At 39.6% G+C, this 17,619-nt stretch overlaps 1 protein-coding gene across 1 annotated transcript in view; it reads left to right on the top strand.

Moving 5' to 3' along the window:
- KCNK2 (potassium two pore domain channel subfamily K member 2) overlaps positions 1 to 17,619 on the top strand; it is a 2,050,773-nt gene that overhangs the window by 657,767 nt on the left and 1,375,387 nt on the right. The gene's annotated exons all lie outside the window — the stretch shown is intronic.

Genomic DNA, 17,619 nt, shown 5'->3' with positions numbered 1-17,619 from the left:
GAAATTTTTGCCTAAATAATTTGCTTATTATTGTGGCAATTTCCTTGCTTATTCTGTTTATTGTGTCATTTCGGTATTTCTGTTACAGAAATAACCAATTCATGCTACCATTACATTACATACGGGATATCATTGTGTCCTACAATCGTAGCACATCAGCCATTTCTAATACGTTTTTTCGGACACAACTGTCCATGGAGAGACTGCCCCAACCAAAGTGGGACAGGTGGTGACCTTAGTCGCTGCTCCTATGTCGGTGCGGCGCGCTGACATGCGGCTGTACACCTTCTCTGAGTGTAAACACTGACAGTGCATTGCGGGACGAAGGCGGTCTTATGCGTATCCTTTGCTCCTTGGACGGGTACACTTATGCCTTTGTGGCTTCTATTTGCTTCTCCGTTAATTTGGAACGGGGACTATGTTGCGTACTGTACGTGCGTTTCATTCTGCACGGGACCTGGCTGCTGCCATTACTATTGTGGGCGGGCCGAGGCTGTCAGCACATTAGGTTGCTCACCTCATGCTGGCTTAGACACGCCTCCAGACGCATCCTACCTGGGCTCGCTCACGTACACTACGCACGTGTCTGTGATTCCGGTGCACTCTCATTAATATGTATATGGCGCTACTGCGCCGGATATTCCATGCACCGCCGGCGCAGGCCTTACGCCGGCCTTGCGCCGAGCTTCATGAATCCCGGGGAAGGTATCATGGTGTCACTTTAACAGCGGCAATCACCTAGAGCCAAGGTTCACACTGCCAGGTGGCTAGCCCTACTATCGCTATAATTTATTAGCTGTATATGGCTTGTGAAAATAAGTGCAGCATTATAGGGAATAGTTCTGTTTACTTGCACTCATTCCAAACTTCTTTCTTCACTGAATTGAAATCTTCATTGAGGTTATTGTCAGCTATTACCAGTTCTTGTTGATTTATTGTCATTGTTAAATGAATGATCATCATCTTTTATTGTTTACTGAAGCCATATAGTAAACCAGCTTTTGGTATAACTCAGTATGATTTAGCTGTACCCAGTGTACGTGGCATAGAAAGCCTTTAGCATCGAGTACATACTAAGAGATTTCATTGCTTAAAGTTATCTTAACTACAAGATGTTGTTCATCTTCCTTCTTCTTGAGTGGGCTGCTAGACCTTATAGTTTGATATGTGAATGTACCGATGGCTTAATATGCTTTCTCTGCCATTATTTCATGCATGACAATCTACTGAGGATGTAAAAAATGTGGATTTTTTTGTCAGAAATGACACAATATTTCAGTGATTACCGTGAAAAGCAGTGTTCACGCTCCATAATTCTGAACTTTCAAAAGAAAAGTACTTAGCTTTCCTAATAAGCACTGATCATATTTTGCAAGTGTATACATAAAAAAAATCTTAAAATAATTTTATCTTTGGTGTTATTTAATGTTTAAGTAGTAATATATCATTATGGGTGGGGCAGGTATTTAATTATGATGACAAGATTTACTAAATGTTCTTATCTTGATTAAATAAATCACCACCTACAACCCATGTAATATAGCTATGCATTATTTATTACTATAACATGCAGAGTTTTTTTTTAATAATGTTATTGCATGGAAGAAATTTTTTTTTAGGCATGTCCACTCTGTACCTAGGAAGCAGTGGTACTGGTCACCTTGCCCATGTATATACGTATAAAGTACCCTCTCATACACTTTATATCCTTTAGGCCTCAATGTCAAGCTAAAACATGGATATTAAAGATTAAATCTTTTCATAACTTTCAAATCTTACAAGTATTATATAAAAGATTATGCCTGGGTGGTAGCACGAGGCTTGCCTAGTTATAACAGTAAGGTCTGTAATAAGAATGTCATTATAACAAGCTTGTCACATCTATGATCTCATGTGTGAACCTCACTATAACAATGTTTTTATTTTCCCTTTTATTCTGGGGTGCATTCAGAGTACTCCATGCACTCTGCTTGCATTATGTGTTCTTCGTGAATGTTGGGGGAAAAATGATAAAAAGAAGGTCAGTGCTTGTTGAGAAGAATATGGAGCTTTCCAAAACACATGAGCAACAAGTAGTACCTAAATGACATTAAATTCTGTGCTTATGTTTATAACCTTTTTATTCATAAAATGCTAAATTTAACACAGGGTATGGCTATCATGAATACATTAGTAGGTATATAGGCTAACAACCACCGGGGCCTTTAAAGGCCTAGTCATCCAACCCAAATGTATCATAAGTTATTTTTAAGGGGTGTATGCTAGGGCATGATTTAATGGCTGCCTCTGTCCACCAGAGATGTAGGTTTCAGACCAGTTGTGAATTTCCAATTTCCTATTTACTGGTCCAGGTTGCTCTTGAACAGTGTTAGGGAAGGGCTGTGTTTCACATGGATGGAAAGCCTATTCCAGAGTCTCTAAGATGCATACATGTCCCTCCAACATGTCCTATTTAATCACAAGCAAAGTTGTTCTTGTGCTGTCTGTTTTGTGAATATGCAAAAGGTCCATCAGAGCAGAATCCAAGGATGCTTTGTATGACAGGCCTACAGACATAAGTCGCCTCTCAGTAGTCTATTGAGAACAGAATATTGAGAGACAGGGCTTTGAGGTGATGTACTTAGGACATTGTGTTTATGCTCCATATTCTTTTGTGAGAAGCCTCTGTGGATGTTCTTCTTGTTGCATGTACCTGGTCAGATGCATAGCATAAGTGATGTTATACTCAATGACGGGTCTGATAAAGACTGAGTACAGTGGCCTGAACCTAGATACCATGCCCTTACTTATAAATTGAGTAACATAGAATGATTTTCTTACAGTTTTAGCCACATGTTGGTCAAAAGCCAGGTTACTATCTACATGTGTCCCCAAACCCTGACTACTGTGTCTACTTTTAGGTGTATTTTATCAAGAAGTTTCTTTTTCTCCACTTGGTGGCTGACTTCCCAAAATGTACTATTATGCATTTCTTGGCATTGAGTTTTCAGCTGTGGCATTGGTACCAGTCATTTGTTTGTATTAAATCCCCTGTAAGTTGTTAATATCCTGGGTTTCTATAATGAATCCTAACTTGCAATCATCTGCAAATCTGGTAAGCCAGAGGCTCTTGACTTTGGCCTTGACTTCCAAAAAGATAGATGACAAATAGGAGTTGACCCAGGACAGAGCCCTGGCAGACCCAACTGGTAATCAGTCTCTTTGTGAAATTGGTCTCACCAACCCTAAATTCCTTGGTTCTGTCTATGAGCAAGCTGGCTATCCAGCAAGATACCTAGTGGCTTATGCTTAATTCCAGGAGTTTGTTTACAATGCCCAAGTGGGGTATTGTATCAAACTCCTTAGATAGGTCAAGGTAGGTACTATGCACTGTCTTACCCTCATCAGTTTCCTTGATAATCCTCTCAAAGAACACCACTATGTTCAATAGGCATAACCTGCCTTTGGTGAAACCAAATTGTGTTAGGTCCAGTGTATGCAGCTTTTCTATATCATTGTTAATCATTGATAAATCTTTATATTGCTTTACAAATGAGACCAGTCAGACTAATGGATCTGTAGTTCCAGATATCCATTGATGGTCCACCCTTGTGCAATGGGATACCCATTGCAATCTTCCTTTTGCATGGCAAAACTCCTGTGCATATGCTGCGGTTGACTAGTGAGACCAGTGACCCAGGCAGGTCATATTTCATGCTATTTAGGTGGCATCCTGTGATATTATTAGGGCCTATCAAGGCTGTGTTCTTGTCCTTAGAGAATGGATCTAAGACCTGCTCCCTACTAATAGTTGGAGGGATTATGTTAGATGGTATTTCCTGGTGGGTGGTTGGGGTGAGAGGAGAATAAAGTTGTAGTCAGAAGATTTACTATATCTGTGAATGTGGCTAAATTTATCAACAGTTTGCCACACTACTGGGGCCAGCCTTTGAGGTTTTGGACATAGCTAAAGAAGGTCTTGTGGATATATTGGCCTGGGATGCTATCTTTACCTCAAAATTTGCTTTTTTGGACTTAATTAGTCCTCTTAGTTGTCTGTTCAGTTTGATGAGAGTTTTTATCTTTTTTAGTGTTACACTTCTAGTTTTAGGTATGACTTTTTTTGTTGTTGTTGTTGTACAATCAAGTTTACTGTTGGATTCCAGCAGAGTGGTTTGTTTTTTGAGTTGGGTTTGGGCTTATTTTTGGTAGTACAGCAGACTCTCTGCAATTGATGACATGATTGTACAGAGCTTTGCTGAATACTTCCAGATAGGCTGCTGTATCTGGGTTTATAGGGGACTGAAATTTTGATAGGTTATCACTTAATAAAAAATAGTTTGCCTTGGAAAAGTTTCTAACTCTTATAGGGTTTGCTGGGGTAAGAGAACTTATTTTTATTTTGAAGGAGACTGCTTTGTGATCTGACCTTATTAGGTGGACATGATGGGAGGGGGGTTGCAGCATTATCTCATATCTGTGAGTACCAGGTCAAACACATTTGTATCTGTAGTAGATGTATGCACTAACTTGTCCAAGGTGTTTGTGTTTACAAAGTCTAGGAATCTCTTTTCCAGCAAATACGGGGTTGTGTAGGATTCCCAGTTTATACAGGGATATTTAAAGTCCCCCATGAGTATGGTATTTGGTTGAGTGTTAAGTCTCCAATAACTCAAAGTATGTGCTATGGGTTTCATAGGACATAGAGGGTGACATAGTTTGTGAGCATATGGTAAGGGGCTTTGTCCATGGTACTCTGGTCATGGAGGAACTCCAGTGCACCATCCTATTGAACCAAACTAGAGCCATGTTTTTAATATTTATGTAGATTGAGACATCTCCACCTTTAGTCTCTGTCTCTGTATTTGCTAGTCTAAATGTGTTGAAGGCACTGAGGCCTAGCACTGCTGGGGTGCTCTCTATGGCTTTAAACAATGTCACAGTAACTGTACAGAAGTCTACATTCTCCAAAGTGCACAGAGCTCGGAGAGGGCGGAGCTTCTTCTTTAGACTTCTGGAACTGAGCAGTAATACCTTAAGATTTCCCTGAGTTGATTTTGCTATGTTGGAAGGTTTGTTAGTTTAACACTGCCTAAAAAGGCTCTACAGGGGAAAGCAATGTTTAATCCAATATTCAAAAGCCTAGAAGGGACAGGTGTAGCTATCTTTGACAAAGCAATGTGTTTTGTTAACCATGTCCTCCGGTACTTACGAATATTGTATCCCCTAGAATGACACCAAAAACTGAGCCAATTATTAAAGTCAGACACCTTCTGTTTGCATTGTGGCATCATCCTTGGTAAAGGTAGAATGCTGCTCAATGATAAGCACATACCAGACTGTGACACATTGTCCAAGAACTTCATAATGTCTCTCTCTTCTTAAAGTCTAGAGAGGTACAGCTCAGGTCATGTACACCTACATGGACTATGACTAAAATCATTCTGGTACCTGCGGTGCAATGACCAGTGCATTTGTAACTTGGTGGATCCTAGCCCATGATGGGAAACTGACTGTTATTTTCTACTTGTTCAGCCTGGTGACTGGGAAATCAGTATATCATACAATAGAGTCCATTATAACTAGAGTCCTGGGTAGTGTATTAGCTTGCCTTATGAACTTGGTATTTGAGGCTTCACTGAGTGTGGCTGTATGTGCAGTGTTGGGTGCTGACTGGGTGTGGCTGTATGTTCAGTGTTGGGTGCTGACTGGGTGTGGCTGTATGTGCAGTGTGAGGTACTGACTGGGTGTGACTGAATGTGCAGTGTTAAGTGCTGACTGGTTGTGATGTTATGTGCAGAGTTAGGTGCTTGCTGGGTCTGGCTGTATGTGCAGTGTTAGGTGCTGACTGGGTGAGCTGTTATGTGCAGTGTTAGGTGCTGACTGGGTGTGGATGTATGTGCAGTGTTAGATGCTGACTGGGTGTGGCTGTATGTGCAGTGTTAAGTGCTGTTTCTGCTGAGTGCTTTCAGGCTTGCTGATGATAATTTTTACAGGTGGAATATCTGGGAAATCTTTAGGGTTTGGGAAGCACTGAAGTGCTTCAGCATAAGTAGATCTGTGTGGGGGGTGCGTACTGTGTGTGGTGGGTATAGCCCATGTGGTTCTGATAACCAGATTGTTATGAGTGTTTGTACATGAGAGTTGTGCCTCCAGAAATATTGTATATATACATATCTTGCATACTGTTTTTGTTTCTTTGAGAATAAAATTATTGTCATCGAACATTATTCACTTGTTACATTGTTTCACGATACCTATAGTCACAAAACTGGCTGTACACAAATTCAGAAAGTGTCCATCCATGATGTCAGGTCCTTTTTTGGGAGAGCTACAAGTGTGTGGTGCATGAGAGGCTAATAGTGGGCTGACTATTGGAGCTTTTGGGGTTAGAGACTAGAATAGGCTATACAATGCTAAATTCAAGGGCAGTGCTCAACATGCAAACTAGCTGCTCAGTGCTACTCTATTCACATATCCATTGTTCTACACTCGCTGAGTTACTGCTACTGTTTCAGAGGTGGTTTTATAGAGAAAATTAGTTTTTTATGTGTCTGCTTCTGTACAGAACACTGTTAACCATGACTGCTCGATGGGCAAACATGCACAAATGTGCCAAATCTATACAGACACTTAAAACACAGGAAACTGGTATTTAAGTCCTCTGGCCAATAAAATGACTGCACTTGCAGCTTTCTTATGTGTTTCATGACTCCGATAGATCAGGCAACCACCTACTCACACTAGATGGACTATCCCAGTCACGTTAATGTAAAAACACAAAACAACTTAAATATCCTGTAGAAGGTGACTTCAAGTATTAGAGATATTTAAAGGGATTTAAAGTGTAAAATCAATAAATGAAGCAAAATTAAGAAGTAGCTCTCAAAACAGTTAATAGAAATGCAAAATAATGAAATAAATATTTTATCTGCAAGGGATGAAGGAAAATTAACTCAGGTCCCCTTAGAGTATGATGAAGTTGCCAAGCAGATGGGAACTCTGGGAAAATGAGCAGGAGACAATCTGTAGTAAAAGAGTTTCACTAAATACCAGTACTGGTTTGCTGGGTTGGCACTCAGTATTGCGGATTTATAGAAAACAATGGGTGGCAGTAGACAGCAAGGAAAGAGGGGAAGGAGTAACTTTGGAAGTCAGATTACCACGACAGTCTATTAAAATCACAACAAGAAAAGGGTGGGTTTGTTTGAAATAAAATTCAAGTTGCAAGAAATAGGCTAACTAAAGAGGGATATAGTCAAATAAATTCCATATTGAACTCTAGTACTATGACTCTGAGCTACAGGATAATGACCCTGGGTATGTTAGGAGTTCAGCAACTTTACCCTAATGTCTCAGTTGAGGCTGATGCAGACACAAAGAACAGGGGAACAGAAAACTACTGGAATGCAACTTTAAGCAGGTAAATAGTTCTACAAGCAGCTTTTACAAGTAATTCTACTTAAGGAGATAAATGTAAAATGTAATCTGTCGATATTGCTAAGATCTTGCAGTAATTCACAATCTTCCCACAACTACAAATGAAGCTACCAGACTAAAGTCCTAGAGCAAACTAAAAAATGCAAACAACTTTTTTTTTGCTAAAACATGAAATACAGCAAAAAAGTACAACCACACAGGTTACAGTAAGTGCTACATAAAATATTTAAGCAGATCTTAAATAAAAGCTTTTTATTCTTTCCTTTTTGATGAAAAGCTTGTTCCTCAGAGTTCACTGATTTCTATAGCTGTCCTAGTCTTGCATAAAAGGCCCTGGATGCGCATAATTCTGTGCTGGATATAGCAGGTTTGATGGGAAGGGAATATCACTGCTACATTGTCATTACTGTTACAGCCTTATTGGCCAAGAACAGTGAGTATTTGCTTAGTATATGAAGTGGTGTGATAATCTACATGAAAAACTCAGTAGCTTTGACTTTTTTTGTACTGCAAGAAGGACATTGTGTACTTAATACAGAATAGAAGCTATGGATTTTTTATTCATAACTTTTTTGATGTTTTAAAAATCAATTTGTCACATATATGCATATGCAATCTAGTATTTTTGCATACATATGCAGTCACTTTCCTTCAGACTGTGAACGCATGTTCATCTAAAATTACATTACGTATGCATCGTTCCTACATTTCTATTAAATTGAGTACAATCCAAGTACATTTCCATAATGCTCATAGATATCCTTTATCATTCCATTACTTTATCCACAAATACTCCAAACTGCAGACACATTCAGAGCACATTCTATTTTTCTTCACCCTTTTCTCCAATCCATCCAAAGGTGTCTCATTCAGTGGAATTAGCTCAACCATTCAGACTTCAAACACGAGATTATGGCATTCAAGTTGTTTCAGCATATGAAAGATTTTTTTTCTTTTGAACAAAGTGAACTCAAAATATATATTATTCAACTTAATTTTCAGTTTAGAAAAATAAGAGTAAAGACATAATAAAACAAAACTGATCTTAAGTCTATAGGATAAAACAGTGTTTAAATGGAAGAGCACCGTATTCAGCCTGAGCTGATAGCTCTCACTTTCTGTGCCTCTGCTCTATAATAAATCCTGGCAGCTTTTCTGTGAGCTTCTAGTAATCACTTACAATAAGAACACTTCAGAACTTTTGCATACACTATGGACCTCAATGTCACTACACAACTTTCAAGTTTAGACTCCATTTCTGCCTCTTCCCAGTTCTGCCTTGAAACTTTGTGAAAACTCCAGGGAATCATTTCTTGGCATAGAGGATAGCAACTCTACTTCCTGAAGGGGCAATATCTTTGATATAGCCCTATGACACGGTGTGCCTGCCTGCTTCAGACTCTTTACCACACCCACTTCTGCAGTCAGCAGTGTGCTTTCCTTACTCTGTCACTATACCACACAGCCCTCTCAGCTTTGATGTAAATACACTACATTAAGTTAAGTACTACTTGTGTTCAGTAGCACGCTAGCTTTTGTGGACGTTTAACTAATCCTACCTGTTCTACACACTATTGCCCTTTACATCCTGCGTCCTCTCCTTTCTGTTAGTCATGGTGTCTATCCCTTCCCTCCTCTTCTTCTTGTTATGGCATTATTTAACTCTTTCGTCCTCCTCCTTTATTTCTTAGTTTACTCTGTTTTTTGCTTTCCCCACCCTCACTCTTTAATTTTCTATTTCAGAGTAAATTTCATGCAACCTCCCATTTCCTTGATCCTCTGCAGCTCTAATCTTGGATTCTGTTTTCACTTTCCAGATTGTCCTAAATATGGTCTTCTCTCCCTCAGATTGACAATTTCCCCTTTTCAGTTTCTACAGTATTCAATGCGTTGCCTAATTACCTAATATTACTTTTCTTACCTCCTTTTTTTATCTTTTATGCTGCCCCATCATCTTCTTACTGAGTCCAAATAAGCACAATATTGAAGTACTCTATTCCGTTCATTAATTAGTTTGTATTCCTCCAGTTTTTCTCTGCAATGTTGAATACTTTTTCATTATGACCGAAAAATTGTGCTAACAGGGCAGAACATAATCCAGTGTTACTATAACACCAAAATCCCAAATTTATGTATAAATGTTACGCTAACATGCTGAAACTGTGTTATTCTCCACTTATAGCAAACACAGTTTAAACAAAACTGCAAAAACTTGTATTATTTAAAACTAAAAGAGTTGCGTTATTTTTTTTCTTTGTATTTTCCTATGTGCCTTTTAACCAGCAAGTTCATACATACTGGGCAAAGTTCATTCTCCCATATGGTGATATACTCTTTACCCACCCCCCCATTAGGGAAACCAACATAACAAATTTCTCCAAAGCCAACTTCACGCTTCTTAAGACAGAAGTGACAAACTTCACGACACTCATGCTGATGGACAGTAGAGATACAACTGCTGAATCCTACACAATTGCACTTTATAAACACTTGCACGAGTGCATGGATCGTGCAATCCCTAACAGAACCAAGATGCTATCCTCCAAGAAAAGGAAGCAAATCTGGTGGTCCACTGCTATAAACAAACTCTACAACAGAAGAAAGAAACTGTTGCAAAAAAGAGTAAAATCCCATGATTGGAGGAACTCCATGGTCAGCCTCAGTAAGAAGCTGAGATCCCTCATAAAATCCACCAAAGCTAATTACGAAAACAAAATCGCCACTGATTCTAAAAATAACCACAAAGCATTCTATAACTATGTCAAGAATCTCAATGGCAACACTCAGATCTGCTCTGAGTCACAGCACAATGGCACAAAATATACAGAACCAACTGATATTGCCAACATCCTGGCAGATAGGTTCAGTGCTAACTTTACCCCTCTCTCATCCCCTAAAGGGCCCATCTCTATACCAGAAGAATGCAAAGTACCTGTAATCACGGCTGCATGGGTAAAAAACACACTCTCCAAAGCCAAGAATACAGCATCCATGGGACCTGACAGCTTCCCAGGCTGCGTTCTACATGAACTACAGAATGAACTGGTACCCCACCTAAGTACCGTGTTCAATCATAGCCTCACCCCAGGCTTTGTTTCCACTGAATGGCGCACAGCAACGGTTATCCCACTCCACAAAGGGGAGCCACCACAGACACCAGGAACTACTGCCCCATTAGCCTGATGAGCCTGGTTTGCAAGGCTATGGAGCGTATCATCATGGAACTTACAAACAATGACATTGGTAATCTCCAAACTCTGAACCCTACCCAGTTCGGGTTTGTAAAAGGCAGATCATGTCTGCCAAACCTGACAGACTTCTTTGAAGTGGTCACCAAAGCCGTAGATGAGGGTAAGGTGGTTCACACAGCCTATCTAGATCTCACCAAGGCTTTCAACACCATCCCTCACTCTGGAATTATAGACACACTCACTAAACTAGGTATAAATCCCTATGTAACAAGATGGGTTGCCAACTGGCTCACTGACAGAACCCACACTGTGAAAGTAGCAGACTCTAAATCCAACTTCAGACCAGTAACAAGTGGAGTACCACAGGGGTCAGTCCTAGGTCCTCTCCTGTTTGGTATCTACTTCTCTGAAGTACAGGCTAACACAGAAGGTCTTTGGCTAACAAAGTTCGCAGATGATCGTAAACTAGGAGCCATAATCAAAACTCTTAACGATGTGGACATCCTACAAAAGGGTCTCAGTGAGACAGATGCCTGTTGTCTAAGCCATGGCCTCAAGCTCAATGCCAAAAAGTGCATTATCATCCCTTTTGGTAAAAACTCTGTACCCATGAATTACCACATAGGTGGTAGTCTACTTAACACCAAAAGTGTGATAAGAGACCTTGGGACACAGGTGGACAAAAGTCTCTCCTTTGACAATCACATCACCACAGTAGTCAGGAAATCATTCTATATGGCACACCTCATCACAAATGGTTTCTCATCCAGGAAAAAAGAGGTCATTGTTCCCCTCTACTCGTCGCTCATTAGATCCATTATAGAGTACAATGCCCCTTTTGGTATGTACCACACAAGACATCTACAACAACTGGAAAGGCCACAGAAATAGCTCACAAAGAGGATTACTGGCCTCAAACAGATGCCTTATGCAGACAGTCTCAAAAAACTCCACCTTTACTCTGTCGCATATTGCCTACTCGCATACAAAGCTATGTCAAACCCAGAGCTGTTTGACATGCTCCACGTAAAGAAATCCCAATCCCTCCAAGCTACATGCTCTAGGGACCTAAACCATGTCACTACAATAAAAAGAACATGCTGGAGGGATAGAGTCCGTCCCAGAGAATTCCCATACTCTGGAACAAACTACCTATCTATATCAAACAAAGCTCCTCATTAGCACTCTTCAAGAAAAATCTTGATGATTGGATGGGAGATAAGAAATTCACCCTGGGGATAACTTCTGTGGCTCTGCTTGACAGGAGAACAGGAAAATAATTTTCTTGGGTGGCAAAAGCTAGGGTACCGTTTGGCTAGGCTTATATAGGCCCTAGGGCCAATAGCCTAGTACCTACCTATGTACCTATGAACCATACAAAGAAGTAAGATTAACTCAGGGAATCTCTCATCTAAACTGTCATGAGGGTTCATAGAGAGTTATTAGGCAAGCATTGAGTAGCTGAACATAATTTTGCAAGGACTCACTAGTTAAGTAGCTTGCTCAGTCACACATTAGTGAAACAGAAGATGAGGGACTCAAACAGTGAACTACAGGAAGCAGTTCATAGCCTTAATTCTCTGTGCTAACTGCCTGACTATGGAGAGTGGAAGTATTGATCACACAACCTCTCACATACAAAACCAGCACTTTACCATTTAAACTAATGTCCCACATTTGAGTTAATTTCCCTAATTGCTTGCTGCCCTTGCCAGCATCTGAATAACTGAGTGTTTTACTATTAAGCCTTAACCCCTCCCTCCTGCTGACAGCAAGTGCACCTGCATCACTGCACAGATGGCCTATGTATATCTAGCCCTGCACACATGTGCCCTTTTTTCATACAAGGACCCAGGTGCTGTCACTAACATGGGTAGATGCAGTGCACATTCTCTCCAAACCAGCCCTCTGCTTTCTGTGCTCTTGTCTTTCTTCCCTTACACCAGAGCAGCAGTGAAGCAGTCAGAGAACCACCATACAAACCTCCTAGGATAAGTGAGCCATAGCTGCTTAGTTGTCATGCTTCCCTGTCCACTCCTCTAGCATCTAAGCCACTGTTCACACATGGGCATATGTAGTGCAGTCAGAGCTTTATTCCTCTGAGCTACCGAATGGCTAGAAGATTTGCAGTAATAAAATGATATACAAACTGCTACATGTTCACAAAGGTAGCAATTAAGTATAGCCAATATTTATAATAACAGTTATCTTTACCCTGAAATGATGAGCCTGGTTGAGCAAAATTGGCATAAGGAGGATGAAGAGATGGCAAATGACTTGTAAAATCAGGGTAGCAATGACAAAAAAAAAAACTAGGAAGTCCGTCCTACCCTAGAAAGGAAGTGGGAGTGCATGTAATATACTGATAGATACATGTGGGAGTACAGGTAATATAATGATAGATACATGTGGGAGCACAGGTAATACACTGATAGATACATGTGGGAGTGCAGTTAATATAATGATAGATACATGTGGGAGTACAGGTAACATAATGATAGATACATGTGGGAGTGCAGGTAATATACTGATGGATAATGATAGATACATGTGGGAGTGCAGGTAATATTCTGATAGATACATGTGGGAGTACAGGTAATATAATGATAGATACATGTGGGAGTGCAGGTAATATACTGATAGATAATGATAGATACATGTGGGAGTGCAGGTAATATACTGATAGATACATGTGGGAGTACAGGTAATATAATGATAGATACATGTGGGAGTGCAGGTAATATACTGATAGATACATGTGGGAGTACAGGTAATATAATGATAGATACATGTGGGAGTGCAGGTAATATACTGATAGATACATGTGGGACTGCAGGTAATATACTGATAGATACATGTGGGAGTACAGGTAGTATAATGATAGATGCATGTGGGAATGCAGGTAATATACTGATAGATACATGTGGGAGTACAGGTAATATACTGATAGATAATGATAGATACATGTGGGAGTGCAGGTAATATACTGATAGATACATGTGGGAGTACAGGTAATATAATGATAGATACATGTGGGAGTGCAGGTAATATACTGATAGATACATGTGGGAGTACAGGTAATATAATGATAGATACATGTGGGAGTGCAGGTAATATACTGATAGATACATGTGGGACTGCAGGTAATATACTGATAGATACATGTGGGAGTACAGGTAGTATAATGATAGATGCATGTGGGAATGCAGGTAATATACTGATAGATACATGTGGGAGTACAGGTAATATACTGATAGATACATGTGGGAGTGCAGGTAATATAATGATAGATACATGTGGGAGTGCAGGTAATATACTGATAGATACATGTGGGAGTACAGGTAATATACTGATAGATACATGTGGGAGTGCAGGTAATATAATGATAGATACATGTGGGAGTACAGGTAATATACTGATAGATACATGTGGGAGTGCAGGTAATATACTGATAGATACATGTGGGAGTGCAGGTAATATACTGATAGATACATGTGGGAGTGCAGGTAATATACTGATAGATACATGTGGGAGTACAGGTAATATAATGATAGATGCATGTGGGAGTGCAGGTAATATACTGATAGATACATGTGGGAGTACAGGTAATATACTGATAGATACATGTGGGAGTACAGGTAATATACTGATAGATACATGTGGGAGTGCAGGTAATATAATGATAGATACATGTGGGAGTGCAGGTAATATAATGATAGATACATGTGGGAGTGCAGGTAATATACTGATAGATACATGTGGGAGTGCAGGTAATATACTGATAGATAATGATAGATACATGTGGGAGTGCAGGTAATATACTGATAGATACATGTGGGAGTGCAGGTAATATAATGATAGATACATGTGGGAGTGCAGGTAATATAATGATAGATACATGTGGGAGTACAGGTAATATACTGATAGATGCATGTGGGAGTACAGGTAATATACTGATAGATGCATGTGGGAGTGCAGGTAATACACTGATAGATACATGTGGGAGTGCAGGTAATATACTGATAGATACATGTGGGAGTACAGGTAATATACTGATAGATAGATGTGGGAGTGCAGGTAATATACTGATAGATACATGTGGGACTGCAGGTAATATACTGATAGATACATGTGGGAGTACAGGTAATATAATGATAGATACATGTGGGAGTACAGGTAATATACTGATAGATAGATGTGGGAGTGCAGGTAATATACTGATAGATGCATGTGGGAGTACGGGTAATATACTGATAGATACATGTGGGACTGCAGGTAATACACTGATAGATACATGTGGGAGTGCAGGTAATATACTGATAGATACATGTGGGAGTACAGGTAGTATAATGATAGATGCATGTGGGAATGCAGGTAATATACTGATAGATACATGTGGGAGTGCAGGTAATATACTGATAGATACATGTGGGAGTGCAGGTAATATACTGATAGATACATGTGGGACTGCAGGTAATATACTGATAGATACATGTGGGAGTACAGGTAATATAATGATAGATACATGTGGGAGTGCAGGTAATATACTGATAGATACATGTGGGAGTACAGGAAATATACTGATAGATACATGTGGGACTGCAGGTAATATACTGATAGATACATGTGGGAGTACAGGTAATATAATGATAGATACATGTGGGAGTGCAGGTAATATACTGATAGATACATGTGGGACTGCAGGTAATATACTGAGATGCATGTGGGAGTGCAGGTAATATACTGATAGATAATGATAGATACATGTGGGAGTGCAGGTAATATACTGATAGATACATGTGGGAGTACAGGTAATATACTGATAGATACATGTGGGAGTACAGGTAATATACTGATAGATACATGTGGGAGTGCAGGTAATATACTGATAGATACATGTGGGAGTGCAGGTAATATACTGATAGATGCATGTGGGAGTGCAGGTAATATACTGATAGATACATGTGGGAGTACAGGTAATATACTGATAGATACATGTGGGAGTGCAGGTAATATACTGATAGATGCATGTGGGAGTGCAGGTAATATACTGATAGATACATGTGGGAGTACAGGTAATATACTGATAGATACATGTGGGACTGCAGGTAATATACTGATAGATAATGATAGATACATGTGGGAGTGCAGGTAATATAATGATAGATACATGTGGGAGTGCAGGTAATATACTGTTAGATACATGTGGGAGTGCAGGTAATATACTGATAGATACATGTGGGAGTGCAGGTAATATAATGATAGATACATGTGGGAGCACAGGTAATACACTGATAGATACATGTGGGAGTACAGGTAATATACTGATAGATACATGTGGGAGTGCAGGTAATATACTGATAGATACATGTGGGAGTGCAGGTAATATACTGATAGATACATGTGGGAGTACAGGTAATATACTGATAGATACATGTGGGAGTACAGGTAATATACTGATAGATACATGTGGGAGTGCAGGTAATATACTGATAGATACATGTGGGAGTGCAGGTAATATACTGATAGATACATGTGGGAGTACAGGTAATATACTGATAGATACATGTGGGAGTACAGGTAATATACTGATAGATACATGTGGGAGTGCAGGTAATATACTGATAGATACATGTGGGAGTACAGGTAATATACTGATAGATACATGTGGGAGTACAGGTAATATACTGATAGATACATGTGGGAGTGCAGGTAATATACTGATAGATACATGTGGGAGTGCAGGTAATATACTGATAGATACATGCGGAAGTACAGGCAATACAGTGATAGCCATGGAGTAAATAAGCATGACATCGTTGCTCACTTGACATCTCAGAAGGGAATATTAAAGCATAACAGCTGGTGCAATAATTACATTACTACATGTCAACTTAAAACTATTCTGGTTTGCCTCAGCACACATAAAAATAAGAGCAGTTAAATTGTCCTTGACAGCAGTAGTAATTACCTGAGAATAAGACCTGAATTACCTAGAGTAGAACACAGTAATGCAAGATGTCGGTTCAACAGTTCGTAGCAACATATAAGGAGCACACAATGTGTTCAAAATGGAGAAACATGATAACAATAATTAGTATGTAATATGTACGTGAGCAGTGCAGAGGAATGGGGGTGTAATCCAGAAAGACATACCTTGTTCATCAATTTATAAGTAGTACGTCATTAAGTGATTGTAAATATCTGTACTTGATTTTGGAAATATTGTGATTGCGGAGCCTTTCTCCCTGGGCCTCTGCTAAAAATGGCCATTTTCTGGCCCAGACACTTTCCCAGTAAACAAATGTCAAATAAATAAATAAAGTGTATTAATAGTTTGGTGGTCAGAATCATTTACCCATAAAAATGAGTGGCACGTACTATACCCAATTTCACAGCTGTCCCTACTACCTCCAAATAGATGACAAGAGGCTGTATTCATAGATCACTGGACTATTGCCAAAAATGGTTATTAAGGGAAGGGATGTGGATATTTGCTCTGGCAGATTTGTTTATAAAATGTAACAGAACAGTAGCATGAGCATGAACATGGAAAAGAAACAATTCTGAAAAGTTCAATAGCGCATCATTTAAGGTGGTGTTTGCTGGGTACTTGAAAGAGCTTGACATCCATCCACAACACTACATGTTCAAGATGCACAGTATCTTACTCCTAATGTAGCATTGTCACCAATCCCTCAGTGTTAAGATAATATGATGTTTCAATTTACAAGTCTCTAATTAAAGGCAGCCTATCGCTGATATCAGCTCAACCAAGGATCACAGAAGAAGTGCGCCTAGGGTGGGCCAAATGTGGCAGCTTTACCAGGCACAAGATATTTTTGAGAAGACTTTTTTCCTATGCTCTTCAACTTTTGAGAAAAGATTTTATTTTATTTTGGTCTTCAACTTAGAGGTGAGGGGGTGCCAGTTTGAGAAATTGCACAGGGTACCAGATACTCAGCCTCAGATGTTCTTTGTGTTTCACTGTTGCAGTCATCACCTGTGG

This window comes from Protopterus annectens, chromosome 1.part0 (genome assembly GCF_019279795.1).
Source record: "Protopterus annectens isolate FY-2018-M chromosome 1.part0, PAN1.0, whole genome shotgun sequence".
NCBI classification, from domain to species: Eukaryota; Metazoa; Chordata; order Ceratodontiformes; family Protopteridae; genus Protopterus; species Protopterus annectens.
Note: the sequence above shows the minus strand (reverse complement) of the source record. Positions and strands in the feature narration are given on the sequence as shown.